The sequence below is a fragment of the Talpa occidentalis genome, unplaced genomic scaffold (assembly GCF_014898055.3).
Source record: "Talpa occidentalis isolate TD23 unplaced genomic scaffold, MPIMG_talOcc4v2.1 talOcc4.3, whole genome shotgun sequence".
Lineage (NCBI taxonomy): Eukaryota > Metazoa > Chordata > Mammalia > Eulipotyphla > Talpidae > Talpa > Talpa occidentalis.
This window is the reverse complement of record NW_023603184.1, coordinates 92,828,751-92,845,065: the sequence shown is the minus strand read 5'-3', so window position 1 is coordinate 92,845,065 and position 16,315 is coordinate 92,828,751.

Here is a 16,315-nt window from a genome sequence, read left to right as displayed (position 1 = left end):
GTCATCTCACCTATTTCCTAGGATTATTGTGAGAATTAAAAGAAATAACATTAAAATATTTTACATACATTCTCAATAAATTTTCAGCAAGTGGTAGCTGTATTCATTAACTGAGGAGCATCTCCAACAATCACCATCTGAGTAAAAAAGCAGAATATCCTAGGTTGGGGTCTACATATGATTGGAGAAACAGGGAAGGGAGGAGGTTAAAACAGAAGACAAATTTAAATGAAGAACAATGAAAAAAATAGCATAGAAACATCTCTAATGCCATCAGTTAGATAACTCAGATCAAGGGTCAAATTGTAATGAGAATGCTGGTTCTAGGTAATTATGGTGACAGTTTTCTTAAACCAGTCCTTAAAAGGATTCTATATAAACTGAAGTCTGACCTATGACAATGTTGGGGTGGTGGGGGCAAGCATTTCTACCGTTGAAAAGAGTGGAACACAGAGGGCCTCCCTGGTGGCACAGGGGGTTGAGCGCAGCACTGTGACCCTGTCCGCAGCCTTTGCACCACGAGTTCGATCCCTGGCCGGCTGGGGAGTAACCCACATGGCGCAGCTGACTTCTCCTGTCTGGCCTGCTGCTCCCCTCAGCAGTGTGTTTCCGTACATCTGCCTGTTCTGCTCCCCGCTCTCTCTGGTGGATCTTCTCACCAACCCCACCACCACTAATCGCGACTCTGGCCTGTACCCCACTTCTAGAAAAGAAAAGAGGAAAGAAAAGAGGAAAGAAAAGGAAAGAGGAAAGGAAAGGAAAAGAAAAGGAAAAAGGAAAGGGAAGGGAAGGGGAGGGGAGGGGAGGGGAGGGGAGGGGAGAGGAGGGGAGGGGAAGGGAGGGGAGGGAAGGGAAGGGAAGGGTGGAACACAGAACAGAGCTCCTGCTTCCACGTGAGAAAGAAGGATGGGCTCTGCTGGGTCAGAAGGCGGAGCTCCCCGCTGTGGCAGGATTTGAGTAATAGAGGCAGAAAGGTGCCCGCCTGGGCTGCAGGCTCAGCGGAAACCTGGAGACAGGCAGGCCCCCCCCACCTCTCCGCCCAAGAATGCAGTGGGAGAAAGGAGGCTCAGGTGAGAGCTGGGGGCAGGTCCTCAGCTCAGCAGTGGGCTGTGGAGCAGCATTCTGGGCCTGGGCCTGGGCCAGGTGCCTGGAAGCAGCTGTGGAGGCAGCTGCTGAGGGAGCACCCGACGATGAGGTGCATGAGGGCATGGAAGGTTGCCCCCTGAGAATCCCAGATATTAGAGGTGAGTGTGGATCTCAGAAGGGGTGCTTACGTCTTCTAGGCACCATAGTGAGAATTTTAACTAACAACATTCAGAATGTTAAAAAGACTTCATTCATTCCTACTGGGTGCTGACAATTGAAAAGGCTTGGGACTTAAAGGATAGGGATATTTGGTAGAGTAAACACAGGAAAAACAAACTAAAGCAATGTTTCTCAAATTAACATTTGAGGTCATTGCTCAGTTCTAAGAATAATTTCACAATAATGTATCTTACTCAGTCCTTTCCCAGCCTGCCCTCCCAGAGGAACAGTCCACAAAACAAATCACAGGCATTTCTGAGAAATAGGAAGACAGTGGGAAAACTGGAAGGAAGAAGGGAGAAATAATGTAGGTTGTGAGGACCTACAGGCAAAATTAAGAACGCAGGTGGGAACAAAGTCACAATTATTTATGATAAATAACAAACACAGTGACAGATTTGTTTTTCAAGAAGCTAACAAGTCAAAACCAGTTGAGATTTGGGCTTAGCCTTTCTTAAAAATAATTGCTGTTACTAACAAACAGGAATATGCCTGAATAGAAAGCACAAGCCAAAACAGAAAAATCTGGTAAGAGCCTTTCTGTAGCTGACATAGATGACTCACACAATCCCTCAGGGAATAAATGAAAGACAAAGGACCAGGAGGAGTATTTGATCACAGTGGAGGGAATAACTGTAGAGTCCCACCAAATTGCCTAGGTGACTTGGTATAAGCACATAACCATGGCAGACATTTACCCAGCCCACAAAGGGGAAGCGTCCCTTCTGCAGAACTAGAAATTAAAGTACACTGGAGACAAGATAGTAAAAATTAGTGTGGATTGAGGTGATTACCCCTTGCAATAATAACCCAAGAAAAATCCTATTGTAGGAACTTGCCTGGTTTGTTTCCACTTTGAATAAATGATACAGGAAGATATAGCCTCAAATAGAAATGAAGACAACTAGAGTAGAGCTAGAATGTGATGTCTATAAAGAAGTCACAAAAGAATAGGTGGTATTTTCTACTGCATAGGCTGAGGAAGACAATATAAATGGAAGACAAATAGTGTTCATGGAGCCTAGGAAAAACTGGCCAGTGTTTTTACTGCTTGAGGATAAATGGGAAGTGTCCCACTTTCCAACTTGAATGTCTAATGTAGACACTTATCCTTCAAATACAATTTCTGTGAAATTGGATGCTACAACCATTTATCATGTGACTGTGAGTCTGGAATGTTCTCCTATAAAGCAGACATTTTATCCCAGTGACTTCAGTATTACACTTCTAAAGATTTTACATTTGGCTATTCAGATTTGGTTGGTTGGTTTGTTATTTAAGTTCACACACATTCCACAACTATTCCTTGGGACAAACCAAGTAGAGACAAAAGACATTTTAAAATGTTGTAATTCCTTATGCAATTTTTTATTTACTGCCTTCCTCCTACCTAAAATCAATTTGAAGGTCAAAGGCAATGTAAAGCAATATTTTAAGGATAAGATATCCTTAAAAAAAAAGAGAGAGGGGCCTCCCTGGTGGCACAGGCGGTTGAGCGCAGCGCTGTGAAGTTGTCCACAGCCTCTGCAGCGCAGGTTCGATCCTGGCCAGCCAGTGAGATACCCACATGGTGCAGCAGACTTCTCCTGTCTCACCCACTGCTCACCCACAGCAGTGTATTTCAGTCAATCTGCCTGTTCTGGCCCCTGCTCTGTCTCTGGTGAATCCTCTCACCCTCCTGCACATCTGGCCTGTACCCCGGTTCTTGTATAAATAAATTTTAAAAGAGAGAGAGAGAGGGATGAGGCTTCTCCTCCTAAAAAAAATGGAGTAATAAGAGCAGATTTAGCATTCTACCTGTAACAGCAAGGACAGACTACATGAAACTGGTTTTCAAGACAGTGACATCAGTCATCAAAGGACAGTCGATCCTTGAGAGGAAACAAACACGGCGAATTCTACAATAGTCCCAGCTATTCTGACATTTGCAGAATATTCTACCCAACAACAGCAAAAGACATGCTCTTTTCAAGGACACTAGAGACATTTAGTAAAATAGACCATTCCAGATCATAAAACAAATTTCAACAAATTTAAAAGAACTCAAGTCATATAAAGTATATTCTTTGGAATGAAAGAACATAATGAAATTTTATGAAAAAGCAAAAGCAAAAAGATATCAGGACAATCCCCCAAATATTTGGAAACTAAACAGCACACATCTAAGTAACCCACAGGTCAAAGAAGAACTCAAAATGAAAATTTGAAAACTTTGAAATGAATGAAAACACAATATATCTGAACATGTAGGAAGCCACTAAAACAACACTTAGGGGCAAATGTATAGAAATAAATGTCTACCTTAGAAAACAAAAAATCAATGACCTCAGCTTCTACTTTAAGAAATCAGAAAAAGAAGAAAAAATAAGGCCCAAGTTAGCAGAGGAAATAATAAACATCAAGGTAGAAATCAATGAAATAGGAAATAATAATAGAATAGAAAAAAATCAATGCCAACAGAAGTTTCCTTGAGAAGATAAATAAAACTGATAAACCTCTAGTCAAGTTGAACATGATAATACTATGAAAAAAATTATTCTTATCAATTATATGAAATGGAAAATTTCCTTGAAGGACAAGAACTACCAAGTTTGCTCAAGAAAATCTGATAATCTGAATTTTCCTATAACTACAAAAAAAATTTTAACTAAAAACCTTCCCAAAAGAAAATTTCAAACTCAAATGGCTTCACAGATGAATTCTAAACACTTAAGAGAGAAAAAATGCCACCATTTCTGCACAAACTATTCCAGAAAACTGAAGAGAAAGGAATATCTCCCCAATCATTCTTTGAACCAACAGCAATCAGATATCAAAATCAGACAAAACATCGTAAGAAAACCGAAGGTCAATATCCCTCATGAATATAATAAAAAAAAAAAACTAAACAAAATGCTAGTAATCAAATCAATCAATATATAAAATGAAAAATGTGTCATGATTAAATGGGGTTTATGGGAAAATGCAGTTTATTTAACATGCAAAAAAATCAATAAAGTAATTCACCATATTAACAAAGAAGAAAAGTCATACATTTGCCTTCTAAATGCAGAAAAAGTATTTGACCATATACAACATGTATTCATGGTGAAATCTCCCATCAAATTAGGAATAGAAGGAAATCTCCTCATGCTGATAATAGACACTAATCAAAACCCTACAGTTAACATCATAAAATTAATAGTGAAAAACTGAATGCTTTTCATCTAAGATCAAGATGAGAATAGGAACAAGTAAAGGATACCCACTCTTATCACTTCTATTCAATATACTCTTCTAGTATTAGAGTATCTTTCCAGTGGAATAAGGTAAGAAATAAAAGACATTCAGATTAGAAAGGAATAAATGCCCATTCAGTCACAGCTGACATCATCATCTATACCAAAATGCCAGCAGAGTCACAAAAATGTTGTAGAATTAATAAGTGAGTTTAGCAAGATTGTAGGATAAGAGATCAATATACAAAAATAAATAGTACTATGTAGTTTTAGCACTAAACAATTAAAAATTGTAACTAAATTAATGCTATTTACAATGGCAAAATACCAATACATTAAAAACTACCAAACATTGTTGAGAATGTTAAAGATCTAAATAAACAGATAACCATTCCTTTGTTATGGGTTAGAAGACTCAACTTTGTCAAGATGTCCATTCTCTGCAAATTGATTGATAGATACAACACAACCCAGTCAAAATCCCAGTAGGGTTTTTAGAAATTGACAAAGTAGCTCTTAAATTAAAATTAGATTACCAAAACAACTTTGAAAGAGAAGAACAAAACTGGAGGACTAATACTACCTGATTTCAAGACTTGTAATAATACTACCGTACTAGTATAAACACACGAAAAAGCAGCTCTAAGGAACAAAAGAGAAAATCCAGAAACAGACATATGAGACAAACAATTTTTTTGATCAGAGTGCAAAGGCAATTCAGTGGAGAAAGTTTAATTCAATAAATGTGCTGGGAAAATTGGACATTCTTATCTTTAAAAAATGAAGCTTACAACATAAATATTAAGTCAAAATTGACAATAGACCTAAAAATAAATTCTTAAAATGTAAACTATTTAAGACATATCTAGGAAATTAATACACTTCCCAATGCTCGATGAGGATTCTTTTACATTTTAGCAATTCTAATAGAAGTAGTGTTTCTTTGTGGCATAAATTTCCATTTCTCATATAAAATGATGACTATCATTAATAAGTATGTATAGTTAAATTCAACTCATCAATCACTTCAGTAAACTGGCAGGATACAAAACCAACACACAAAAGTCAGTAGCCTTCCTATACACAAACAATAAATCTGAAGAAGAAGAAATTAAAAAAAATCCCTTTTATTATCAAAATAAAAAAATCAAATATTTGGGAATAAATCTAACAAAAGAGGTAAAGGACCTATACAAAGAAAACTATAAAACACTGTTAAAAGAAATAGAAGAAGACACAAAGAAATGGAAAGACATCCCCTGCTCATGGACTGGAAGAATAAATGTTATTAAAATGGCCATCCTACCAAAAGCAACATACAGATTCAATGCTATTCCAATCAAAATTTCAATGTCATTCTTTCAAAGAAATAGAACAATTATTGATGAAATTCATATGGAATCACAAAAAACCCCGAATAGCCAAAGCTCTACTGAAAAAAAAAGAAGGGAATGGAGGCATCACACTCCCAGACTTCAAACTATACTACAAAGCCATAATCAGCAAAACCGCATGGTATTGGAACAAGAACAGACATACAGACCAATGGAATCGAATAGAAAATCCAGAAATAAATCCACAGATTTATGGTCAACTAATCTTTGACAAAGGAGCAAAGACTATGCATTGGAGCAAAGAAAGTTTGTTCAATAAATGGTGCTGGGAAAACTGGGTCACTACATGCAAAAGAATGAAGCTTGACCACTACCTCACACCATACACAAAAATCAACTCAAAATGGATTAAAGAACTAGACATAAGACCTGAAACCATAAAATACATAGAAGGAAATATAGGCAAAACACTACGTGATATGCACATCAAAGACATCTTTACAGACACATCACCCAAAGCAGTGATAGTGAAGGCAAAGATAAACAGCTGGGACTACATCAAATTAAAGAGCTTCTGCACAGCAAAAGAGACAATAACAAAAACAAAGAGAAACCCCACCAACTGGGAGAGAGAACATTTTTGCACACAACACTAATGATAAAGGACTGATCACAAAAATCTGCAAAGAGCTGATGAGACTCAACAACAACATAGAAAATAATCCAGTCAAAAAATGGTCAGAAGAGCTAAAAAGAAACTTCTCTGAAGAGGAAAATGCAAATGGCCAACAGGCATATGAAAAAATGTTCAACATCACTTGTAATCAGGGAAATGCAAATCAAAAGTACCATGAGATACCATCTCACACCAGTGAGAATGGCACATATTAAAAAAACTAGCAACAACAAATGTTGGCGAGGGTGTGGAGAAAAAGGAACTCTTCTGCACTGTTGGTGGGCGTGCAAACTGGTTCAACCACTATGGAGAGCTGTGTGGAGATTTCTGGACCTACTAAACATAGAGCTTCCATATGATCCAGCAATTCCACTCCTAGGTATTTGCCCAAAGGACACAGAAACATCAATTCCAAAGAGCACCTGCACCCCTATGTTTATAGCAGCACTATTTACAATAGCTAAGCTTTGGAAACAGCCCAAATGCCCAAAAATGGATGACTGGATCAAGAAGATGTGGTACATATATACCATGGAATATTATTCAGCATTCAAAAAAGATAAACACATGCATTTTGCAGCAACATGGATGGTGCTGGAAGGGATCATGCTCAGCAAAATAAGCCAGAAAGAAAAAGAAAAATACCGGATGGTCTCACTCATAGCAGGAATCTAGAAAACTTAAATAAGGGACTAGGAAAATGAATAACTATAAGAAAGTGAAAATCAAAATAACAAAAAACTATGAACCAGAGACACTCTATGGGGGGTAGAGGGCGGGAGGGGAGGGATTGGGGTCAGAATGGGAGGGTTGCAATTGTATGGGGAATATAAAAATAAAATTTAAAAAAAAAATAAACTGGAAAAAAAAAGTATGTATAGTTAATAAGTATATATACTTGATGTTTACCAAGAGATTAGATCTTAAATGTTCTCACATATAAAAAGATATAAAAAGATAACTGTGAGTTGCTGGATTTGTTAATTAACTTGACTGTGGTAATATCAAATCAACATTATTGTTCTATAGGTTAGGTTAGGCAGACTCTTCATTTCAAAAGAATGATTATAAACGAACAAATGTATAAAGCTTTAGGACTTCACCTAAAACTTCTCATCAAAAGACTACATTAAGAGAATGGAAAAATAATCTCAGATTAGGAGGAAATATTTGCAAATTATATATAATTATATAAAGAACTTATATCAGGAAATATAAAGAATCTCAAAATTAATTAATAACAAAACAATCCAATTAAAAAAGAGGCAAAATATTTGAGCAGGTCAATAAAGAAGAAATAAATATATCAAAAAACACATGAAATGAATTTTAGCATCATTAGTCATTAGAGAAATGAAAATTTGTTTTCTTTTTCTATTGAGTAATAATTCACAAATTAAATTATATCTATTTAAACTATATAACATGTGGTTTCCTGGCAACCTTTGGCATTCCTTAACCTGTCAATTCAACATGCCAATCTCATCACCCCATCAACACTTGTGTGTGTGTATAACTTTGTGTCCAAATGTCTCATTTTTATAAGGACACCAGTCACAATGACCTCTTCTGAACTTTATCATCCATAAAGACTTTCTTTTTTTAATCAAATTTCATTGATTTGCCATTCATTTACAGAACTATAACAATGTTGGGAGTACAACTTCATATCTCAACATATGCATATGCTTCACTCACCATCCACCAAAGCTCTAGGGTCAATACACTATCACATTTTACCCTACATCCCCTCATTCCTCTTCCTCCCAGCCCTCTGAATACCACTTTATTTTTCAAATTCTAAGAATTATTTTTGTAGTGTTGTGCCACTTTGTTTTCTTTGTTTTTTTTTATATACCACAAATAAGTGATTTGTAATTGTCTTTCACTTTCTGATTTATTTCAGTTAGCATAAACAGCTCAAGATCCATCCATTTTGTCCCATATTTCATCTTTTTTAACAGCTGAGTAATATTCCATTAAGTATATATAAACTACAATTTTGCAAAGACCTTATTTTCAAAGAAGGTCACATTCACAGGTGCTGGAGATGAGAACTTCAACATCTTTGGGGAGGGTGCAACTCAGCTCACAACACCAAAGATACAACGGAACTGGAATTCTTACATACTATTGTGGGAACCACTTAGGAAAACAATTCAGCAGTTTATTAAAGTTAAATGTATAATGATGATATCATTCAGTTATTCCACTCAAAAGTATTTAAGAAAGATTAAAATTTCTTTCCCTCCAAGGTTTGTACATGAATATTCATAGAAAATAACATATAATAGCACGAAACAGGAAATAACCCAAATAGCCATCAAAAAGTAAATGGATAAACAGGTGGTGGTATACACATACAATGGAATGTTACTCAGCATTAAAAATAAGTGAACTATTGAATGAAGCTTGACCACTACCTCACACCATACACAAAAATCAACTCAAAATGGATTAAAGAACTAGACATAAGACCTGAAACCATAAAATATATAGAAGGAAATATAGGCGAAACACTACGTGATTTGCACATCAAAGACATCTTTACAGACACATCACCCAAAGCAGTGATAGTAAAGGCAAAGATAAACAGCTGGGACTACATCAAATTAAAGAGCTTCTGCACAGCAAAAGAGACAATAACAAAAACAAAGAGAAACCCCACCAACTGGGAGAACATTTTTGCACCCAACACTAATGATAAAGGACTGATCACAAAAATCTGCAAAGAGCTGATGAGACTCAACAACAACAAAGAAAATAATCCAGTCAAAAAATGGGCAGAAGAGCTAAAAAGAAACTTCTCTGAAGAGGAAAATGCAAATGGCCAACAGGCTTATGAAAAAATGTTCAACATCACTTGTCATCAGGGAAATGCAAATCAAAAGTACCATGAGATACCATCTCACACCAGTGAGAATGGCACATATTAAAAAAACTAGCAACAACAAATGTTGGCGAGGGTGTGGAGAAAAAGGAACTCTTCTGCACTGTTGGTGGGAGTGCAAACTGGTCCAACCACTGTGGAGAGCTGTGTGGAGATTTCTGGACCTACTAAACATAGAGCTTCCATATGATCCAGCAATTCCACTCCTAGGTATTTGCCCAAAGGACACAGAAACATCAATTCCAAAGAGCACCTGCACCCCTATGTTTATAGCAGCACTGTTTACAATAGCTAAGCTTTGGAAACAACCCAAATGCCCCAAAATAGATGACTGGATCAAGAAGATATGGTACATATATACCATGGAATATTACTCAGCATTCAAAAAAGATAAACACATGCAATTTGCAGCAACATGGATGGCGCTGGAAGGGATCATGCTCAGCGAAATAAGCCAAAAAGAAAAAGAAAAATACCGGATGGTCTCACTCATAGCAGGAATCTAGAAAACTTAAATAAGGGACCAGGAAAACGAATAACTATAAGAAAGTGAAAATCAAAATCAACAAAAAACTACGAACCAGAGACACTTTTAGGGGGGCAGGGGTGGGAGGGGAGGGACTGGGGTCAGAATGGGGGGCTGCAATTGTATGGGGAATATAAAAATAAAATTTATTATTAAAAAAAAAAAGTGAACTATTAATACATGCAACAATATGGCTATGCTTCCAAAAACTTTTCTGAGAGAAAGAAACCAGACCAAAAGAAAAGCACATGCTATGGGCCTCCCTGGTGGCACAAGAGGTTAAGTCACAGCCTATAAAGCTATCCACAGCCACTGCAGCACGAGTTCAATCCCTGGCTGGCTAGGTTGCTACCCACATGGCACAGCAGACCTCTCCTGACTCGCCTGCTGGTCCCCCTGGCAGTGTATTTCAGTCAGTCTGCCTGTTCTGTTCTCCACTCTGTCTCTGGTGAATCCTCTCACCCTTCCACCTAGGCCTGTACTCCAGTTCTTGTATGCATAAATAAATAAATTTTTAAACAAACAAAAAGGAAAGTACATGTTGTATGATCTCATGTATATAAAATCCTGAATTATAACCTAATCTATAGTGACAGAAAGCAGACTAATAGATGACTGGGTACAGGATGGGTAGGAGAGAAGGCCTACTATGGAACATAGTGAAATTTGTAGGAGCGATAGATATATTCACCATCTTGATATGATAGGATAATGATCTTGTGGGCATACAAAATGTCAAAATTCTCAAATTTTACCTGTTAAATTTTTATAGTTTATTGCTTATTAGTTTTATCTCAAAGCTACAACAAAGGTCTTTTATAATTTTATATTTCACTGGATTCACTAGGAATATAGTAAAAATATTATTTAATCCATCTATTTTATTACAAAAGATTGAGGTTTCTAACCTTCTATTAAAAATTGTTTCCTCTATAAGAAAGAAAATATCAAAATCAACAAACAACTATGAACCAGAGACACTCTATGGGGGGTGGGGGGCGGGGTCAAAATAAGGGGGTCGTAATTGTATGGGGAATATAAAAAATAAAGTTTAAATAAAATGTGAAAAAAAATGTTTTCTCCTAGTAACAGATTGTAAATAAAGCCTTTACAGCAACAAAAAGTAATAAAACTATATACTGATTTATAGACATATGCAAGGAAAAAAGATAGTTATATTCATGGATTCCTGGTCATTTAACCCTCCATATCTTCTACCCCTTTTATAAAATTCACACATTTCACAACACTGCGATTTCTGTTTTAGCCTAGGGAAAAAGTCAAGCTATAGGAAACTAATTATCACACCTTGGTTGATTCCTAGAACTATCAATATATATAAACTATGCTTGCTGATTTCCTAGTGCTCTGCTCAGTTAGGTCTGCAGAACTTCCAGAAATCTACGCTGTACTTTAATATTTAACCAGTTCAACCTAAGAAGGATAGGGAAAGACCTTTGTCTTTTAACAAAGACAAAGTGTCTTTCTTTGAGAGCCCCATGACTATCTCACATCAAAGCCCCATTATCTCCTCTACCCTGAGCGGTAGCATTTTGAATTGGTTTGGTAATAAGACTTGACAAAATCTCCAATCCTCCAAGCATGCACAATAAGACAAATATGAGCATCCAGGTTCTTTGTCCCCAATCCATTAGGGTTATTTTCCTTTAGGCCCCTCCGTGACTATAGCTATATGTCTAGAGGCCCTAACTAATCCTGTTATTTGCTTCACATTATTTCTTATCTTACAATAACACTGCAAGTTAGGTTCTTACTGTCCCTCAATGAAGAGAGGAAATTCAATAAGATTATGTAATTTGACCAAAGTAACACAGCTAAGAAATAATGGAAGAAGGAAGTTTAATCCATCAGTTCTACTCTGTTCTCATCCACCTCCTCCTTCTCTCCGAATCAACTCCTTCTGATACGGTTAGGGGGAAAGGATGTCCTGAGCAAACTCCATACAGGCTTTGTGGACTCCACCCCCTCGACACTGGGAACTACAAATCATCATCAGCAAAGGGAAGGTTGCGAGGACCTGAGGACGGAGTTAGGCAACTAGGCTCTCCGTTTGAGTATTTAACTGGCCATGTGGCCGGGGGCTGCCCTCTTGGCTATGCGGTGTGCTCGTTTTTTTTGCCAGCTTGACGGGTCATTGGGATTCCAGTTCAGCAGAACAGGTAGGACGCATTAACGAAATTATCTCCCTCTTTTTCTCCCTGAGTTATTCATTTCCCCTTCCCTTGTGAATAAACCTTTTATCAACCTTTTGTGTGTGTCTGCAGTTTAGCATTAATAAGTCCCCTTTAAGCGCGTGGGTGAGGACCCACAGTCAGGCAACCTGTTTTATATCGGGGTTGCTCTGTAACAATACCAGGCAATAAGGGGCACTAAAACTGGCCAAGGACAGTGCCCAGATAGTTACCCTTCACGGTCTGAGTTCTTCACCCATGCACACAATTGCAAGACCACTCAGGTTCAGAGAATAATGGGATTTATATAATAATGGGATTTATACAAACAACGGGAAACAAAGGGTCACAAAGGCCACAAATGGCCCATTATCTCACCCAAAGGAGCATCCCGTGCTTTGAAGTCTGAGATGATGTCTCCCCGCCACTGAGTGCCTGGAGCACCTAAAAGTCAGATAATAGGCCAGGATCCAAGTCTGGAAGACAGCAGAATATACAACAGGAGACACTTACTGGAGGTGCCAAGATGTGCCAGCACAGCACCAGACAAGGAACATTGGAAAGAGCAGCTGCAGAAGCAAAATCCAACAAGGGGCCCACACTCACACTGCTCAGTGAGGTGCCCAGCTCCTGCCCTCCACCTTCCTTCCCCTCGGGACTATAACAGTAGCAAAGCTGGGAAAGGTTTCAGTCACTTGTCTACCTGCAAAGCCTCTGAACTTTTCACCTCTGAGGTTGGCTGCTGGAAGCCTCTCCACATCTTTCGGAGGCCCACAACAGCTTTCTGGAAGATCGGTGTGGTAGGGGCAGGAATCGCTGACCCTGGAATGTTTGAATCCGGGAAAATGCTGAAATCCCAAAAGTGCTGAATTCTGGAGGCTACTTCTGTAGTTCTTTCTATTTTCTATCATAGTCTCCACCCCCACTGATACTTTGTCCATATTTCACCTGGGGGTATTCATCCTCACCTGCGCTGCCCTCCAGGGTGTGCCACCGCTAACAGCCTTTGGCTTCAGCCCCCCCTTACACTTCAAAAATTGAATACACCCACAAACTCCTCTTCAATTTATCAGGGAGGTTCTTTGGATTAAATAAAAAGGTTTCAGCTACCCCTCTGTTTTGTCATTCTTTTTATTTAAAAGGAGTATTGGTGATTACAAAAACTAACACACCTTTCAAATATTAAATGGATAAACTATCTAAATTATTAGAAAGTAATTAAATAAATGTTCAATAAATATTGATTATAACTCACTTACAGGGAGAGGTCTTTAAGTTTTAGAAAATGTATAGACAGCCAAGGAAGCAAGACTAAGAAGGTTCTGGGGAAGCAATTTCCCAAATGGGTGGCCCCTAGAGTCAGGTCCTCCCCCATGACAGCCACCAACTCCTGTGATGGCTCACTACATCTTGCTCCTCCATCCCTTTTTTTGCAATTACATTCCTGTGTAACTACAACACAGCCAACCTGGAATTTACTTCATGTTTTGTTGCATTATTGAAACATTTAAAGTGTTTATTTAATGCAATATAAAGCAATGTGCTTAGATTTGGTGCACAATTTGTTTGTATTTACTTTAAGAAAAAAGCAACAAGGAAAAAGTTTATAAGTTTCTCCATCCCTTTTATAAAAGGTTGCAACTGAAAAAAGCAATCCCTTGTATGTACAATTGTTAGGGGGAAAAGGCGGTCCCAAAGCTAATTCCATACAGGCTTTGTGGACTCCACCCCCACCCCAGGTCAAAGCCAAAGACACTGGGAACTCCAAATCCCATCACCACCAAAGGGAAGGTGGCTGGGACCTGAGGGTGGGGTTAAGCAGCCAGGTGGATACAAAAGGCAGACACGTGGGCTTTGGGGGGCTCTCTCCATTTTGGGGCGCTCGGCCAGCGTGGAGCCTCCGGCCAGCTCTGGGAGTGACTTTGGGTTTCCAGGTCGTCGGATCAGGTAGGACGCATTAAAGACTTTATTTCCCTATTTTCTCCCTGAGTTGTACATTTTCCTTATTTCCTTTCCTCTTGTAAATAAACCTTTTATTAACCCTTTTGCGTGTGTCTGTAGTAGAGTATTCATAAGTCCCTTTAAAGCGCGCGGGTGAGGACCCACAGCCAGGAACCCGTTTAATATCGGGGTTGCTCTATAACACAATCATCAACCCTGAGTATTATACGAATTGTACTAGTAATTAGAATTTACCTAGATTCTAGTTGTAGGAGTTCTTTTAAAAATTTACAATCCTATCAAAAAAAATGATTTCAACAATTTGGGATGCTTGAATAGAAAAAAATATTCTTTCTATAGTGGTCAAGTATTAAAAAATAACCTTCACTGATTTACCTTTACCAAAAATAAGATGGGTTATTTTGACCCTCAAGAGCTCCAAAACGTAAATGAAATTCATATGAACTTTTATATATTTGGATTTTCCAAAACAAGATTCTAATGCAAGATGTACTGAACTTTCAGATGTCCATGAGCTAAAGAAAAAGGAATTAAATATAAACCCCAAAACTGAAGCTATTATAAAATCAGAAAGGAAATTTTACTACAGAGACCATTCTCCTCTCCTCCAACTAGAAACTTAATGTAGATTTACTTCCTTCTCATCTGCTGGACATTCCCTCTGGCCCTTCTCTCTATTCAGAACCCAACACAGTCTTTCAGTAGTTCCCCAACCTAGCCATAAATGAACACACCTTGAGAGCTTAAAAAACATTACTGATACCAATGTTCATTGTGTGACCAATAGAACCAGAGTTTCTGGGGAGGGAACATTCCTGATACCAATGTTCCTCGCTTTACCACTAGAACCAGAGTTTCTGGGGAGGGCAGTCTAAAGTATGCTGGCTTTTAAAAGCTCTCTAAGTGACCTTGACCACAAGAAGGGCTGAACATGACCAGGCCAGCTGAGGTTCAGAAAATGCACTGAGGAGAGTTCTCTTTCCTCTCACAACGAATGCCTTTTTGCATGTTTCTCCTGCACATCCTCAACAAAATTACCTGCAGGAAGCAGAAGGAAAGCATGAGTGTGCAGAAATTGGGCTCCACACAGTTGGGCAGACTTCAGACACCCCATACAAACCCAACCAAAACAGAAGCTCATCTGAAATTTCCAAGCGAGGAAGTTATTCTGGCTAAATACCACACACTGGGAAAGCTGTTAATTGAATTAAATTGATATTAATTGCTGTCTGGACTAAGGTGAAAAACTAGTTCATTAACTTACTACTGAATTTGGCCCTTAGCCCAGTGAATTTCCACTTCTTTTCAACCTTTAGTACTTCAATCTCCGTGGGTGTTGTTAGTTAAAATACCATGGTGCTGTTAAATCACAACATAGAGTAATATTTTGGACACACACAGAAGTGTTTAATAAATGGCTTGGAGAAAACTGCTAAAAATACATACTAAATGTGTTAGAAAACTCAGCATATCATATAAACCAATATCCTCTTTTATCTACAGTAGTTTTCTCTTAATGAGATTGCTTATTACATGAAGTTAATGAGTAACTAAGGGAAGGCTTTAACAATAAACCACTTAAACTGCATTAGCATCCTCATCAGCATATAATAAACGTTATAACATCTACCTTATAGTGTAACAGTTATGGGTATTATCTAAGAATCATACTTACCTTGCAGGAATACTCTCTGCTGCGTTATATGTGCTTTCCACGTATTATGTTATGGGCACTCTTACTAGCCCATTTCACAGAAAGGAAGCTAAGGATGAGGTACAATGACTTGGCACAGTCATAGAGCAAATTCCCACACAGGCCATCTGCCCTCTCAGCCACTACACCTTGACCAAAACCCGGCATATAGCAAACACTGCAAATGGCAGTTTCTAAGAAGAAACAAGGACAACCATATGGCTTTTCTGGCCATCCAGCCACAGAACAAATCAACACAGCAAATCCTTGCTTAATATTGCCAATGGGATCTTAGAAACTGTGACTTCAACAACATATAAAGCAATTAGTCTCACCACAGGCTAATTGACAAGAGTTAAGTTCCATCTGCATATTCCTGGTCACAAAAACATCACCAAACTTTGATGTAAAGACCCAAAGCTCTTCTAATATTAAATAATAATTTGCATTCATTCCTTTTCCAGTCTTCTTATTTCAGTTCATCATGCAGGTGACTGGAGCTTATTTGGCAGCTCAGTG